Source organism: Petaurus breviceps, unplaced genomic scaffold, assembly GCF_028583685.1.
Source record: "Petaurus breviceps papuanus isolate PSGF00001 unplaced genomic scaffold, PetGlider_PUasm1.0 91041, whole genome shotgun sequence".
NCBI lineage: Eukaryota > Metazoa > Chordata > Mammalia > Diprotodontia > Petauridae > Petaurus > Petaurus breviceps.
In genome coordinates this window covers 9675097-9678785 of record NW_027187400.1, presented here as the reverse complement: position 1 = coordinate 9678785, position 3689 = coordinate 9675097, and the positions used below count along the sequence as shown (strand labels likewise).

General features: G+C 46.2%; 1 protein-coding gene across 1 annotated transcript in view; it reads right to left on the bottom strand.

Annotated features, from left to right (window-relative positions):
• ASAP3 (ArfGAP with SH3 domain, ankyrin repeat and PH domain 3) overlaps positions 1-3689 on the bottom strand; it is a 66782-nt gene that overhangs the window by 29779 nt on the left and 33314 nt on the right. The gene's annotated exons all lie outside the window — the stretch shown is intronic.

Here is a 3689-nt window from a genome sequence, read left to right as displayed (position 1 = left end):
GGAGGGCCCTTAGAAACAGAATGTCAGAGTTGGGAGGGCCCTTAGAACACAGGATGGCAGAGCCAGCAGGGCCCTTAGAAACAGAATGTCAGAGTTGGGAGGGCCCTTACGACACAGGATGTCAGAGGTGGGAGGGCCCTTAAGACACAGAATGGCAGACCTGGAAAGAACTCAGAAAAAAAAAACAGAATGACACCTGAGTTCTAATTTCACCTCTGCTTTTTCCTAATCCACTCAGCCTCAATTTCTTCACCTCAGTTACCCACAAAAGACTCCCTTAACTGAGACATTGTAAGAATCAAACAATAACTTATAAAAAGAACTTTGCAAACCTTAAAGCACTATGCAAATGTTCTTAACCTAGAGGCCTGAAACTTGTTTTTTTGTTTATTTGCTTTTAATTTTGGTTGTTGTATTTTCACATAATTAGCTTCCTTTGTAATCCTTTGTACTTTGTTCTATGCATTTAAAAACATGGCTCCAAGCAGAGGTCCCTGGGCTTTCCCACACTTCCCAAGGCAGGGTCCAGGACACACAGAACAGGTTAAGAATTCCTGGTCCAATCAGGGGATCAGCTTCACATACTCATTCCACAAATGAGAAAAAACCGGGTCCCCAGAGTGGTTTGTTCAAGGTAATAACTGGCATCCATATAGGGCTTATGATACACAATCATATTTAAACTTTGTAATAATCCCATGATTAAGTTCTTGTTCAGTCATTTCAGTCGTATCTGACTCTTCATGACCCCATTTGAGGTTTTCTTGGCAAAGATACTGAAGTGGTTTGGCTTTACCTTTTCCAGCTCATTTTACAGATGAGGAAACTGAGGCACACAGAGTTAAGTGACTTGTCCAGGGTCACACAGCTAGTAAGGTACAGGCCTGGTGCTCTATCCATTGTACTACCTACCTACTCCATGATTAAGTTCTATAGGTGTTACTATCTCCATTTTACAGACCTGAGGCTTAGAGACAGCAAGAAACTTGGCCAGGGTCCCATAAGTAGTAAGTATCCCTTTCCTTTCCTTCCTCTCAGAGGCATGACTTGAGACCCAGCCTTTCTAATTCCAAGGATATCGCTCTATCCACCATGACCTGGCACTTGGCATGGCCTGAGGCCCCAGTGCCTGAGCACAGCTGACCTTGCTTCCCCTCCATTGAATCTTGAGCTCAGGAACAAGGACAGTTCTCTTACTGCAGACAGAAGGGGAACCCTCGAGGGACAGGGAACACACTTCTCACTCTAGACTCCAACAGCCACAAGGAAATTCAGAGGCACCGTTGTCTCCCTGGCCTTGGAGAGGTCCCCACACGTCAAGAGTCATTTTCTTACTACCTGTTAAACTTAACATAAAGGGATTGGTATTGGCCCTGGGAGGTCACTGGTAAAGGGAACTCAAAGGTGAGGACAACCCCTTCTGACAGTGCAGGCTGCCACCTTCTTGATAAGGTTCTTGAAACACTAAGAGGTTTGCCCAGGGTCAGAAGCAGAACTTGAACTCAGTTCTTCATAGTTTTTTTTAAAAAACAACAAAAAATCCAGACCACTGTACATGGTGGATATTCAGAGTTTCTTATATAATCCTCTTCCTTGTTCTTTTTTTGCATCTTTCCCCTCCTGGCCCAGATCCTGGCTTCTAGGACTTCAAAACCATGTTCCCTTCTTTTCTTCTGGTCCTTTCAATCCCCACTTCCCACCCCCTTTATAGTTTCCTTTCATGTATTATCTTCCCCCAATAGAATTAAGCTCTGTGAGGGCAGGGACAGTCTTTTGTCTGTATTTGTATCCTTAGTGCTTAGCATGGTGACTGACACATAAGACCTCAAGCTTCCTTCCTTCTTCTCTTTCTTCTTTCTTTCTTCCTTCTCTCCCTTCTGTCCTTTCTCCCCCTTTCTCTCTCTCCCTTCTTGCCTCTCTATCTCCCTCCCTTCTTCCTTTCTTTCTTTCTTCCTTATCCCCCTCTCTTTCTCCCTTCTTCCCTCCCTTCTTTCCTTTCTTCCTCCTTCCCTTCCTTTCCTTTTTCCCTCCCTCCCTCCTATCTTTCATTTCTCACTCTCTTCTTTCCTTCTCTCCCCCTCTTCCCTCCTTTCTTCTTTCCTCCCTCCCTCTTTCCATCCTTCACAGACAACCATTTATTTAACTTCTGGGCCTACATTTGTATTTATTCTCTTTATATTTATTCTGTATATACTAATTTGTGCACAGATCTCCCCCATTAAAGAATCTAAGCTCCTGGACCACGGGGATTGTTTCATTCATCATTTCTGTCTCCCTGGCCCCAGCACAGGCCCTGGCACATAGCAGACACTTAAGAAATCCTTGCTGACTTACTGATTTGTTAATGATTGCTAAATTCATGATAGCAAAGAAACATTTTTACATAGAGGACGCCACCCACAGCAGCCAGGATGTGAGACACATTTCACCAGCTCTGCTCCTGCTGTCTGGGCCCAGGATCCGGCCCCACCCTTCTGATCGTCCTTGGAGCCCGCTACCCCCACCCCCAGACACCTGTTGCAATCATTCTCCTTCTCAGAGGCCCAGCATGGTCCCCAAGTGCTCCAGCAACCCTTCCCCCAACTGGCAATGCTCTCTCTCTCAACTCTCAGCAAGCACTCTCTTTGGACTATTTTAATAATCTATTTTAATTTGCATCATAATTAAAGCATGGCTTAAACGTGTGAGAGTACTGGGGTGTGGTGGATGGAGAGCTCATCTCTGAGTGAGGAAGGCCTGAGGTCACATCTCACTTGTCTCTATGTGTCCTATGCAAGTGTCTAAGACCCCTTTCTGATGTCACAGAAGAGGTGCTGACCTGCATTGTAGAAGGATTTTCCTCCCCTGGGAGTTTCCTATATCTCTGAAGTCCCAGATCCAGCCCTATTCCTACACCTGTAATTAAAGTAGAAAGGAGACGAAATGTGGAGCCACAGGACCTGGTGCTGCTACTAAATTAACTGTACGAGCAGGGCCAAGTCACCACCTCTCTCTAAGACTCAGTCCCCTTCTCTGTAAAATGAAGGCATTGGACTGCACAGTCTCTCAGGCCTCCCCCAGCTCTAACTCTGTGGACACTTTGTACATGTCTCCTCTTCCCTACTGGATTGCTATAATCCTTGAAGGTTGGGTCAGTCTCATTTATTTTTGTCTCCCCCAAGTGCCCATCATAAGGCTTTACACAGATGTGCTTAATAAATGTGTCTGTTAAATTTGACTCTCCATGGTTCCCTCCCCTACGCCCTCAGCTGGCAGCTTCCTTCTGAGACCCTGAGGCCCCGAGCGGGGTGGAGGCCAGTCCTGGAATGACGGAAGCAAATTCACTCCAGAAGAGCTTGGGGGATGCCCACTGAGACCCGACACAGCTACAGTCCCTCAGTCATTATCCCCTTCACAAAGGATATCTAGAGGATGGGGAGATGCCCAGGGCCCTGGGTCCTGTGGAGGGAATGCCTGCCAGAAATATATATTACTCCACTGCTATCTTTCCATGGGCTTCAGAATCCTGAAAGCTAAAATCAAGGGGCTAGACTTTGATCTCTGAAGGTCCTTCCAGCTTGGAGTTCCTATAGTCTAAAAAGTATAGTCTAACATTCTGGGTTCTAAGGGCCCTCCCAGCTCTGACATCCTGTGTTCTAAGGACCCTCCCAGTTCTGACATCCTGTGTTCTAAGGCCCCTCCCAGCTCTG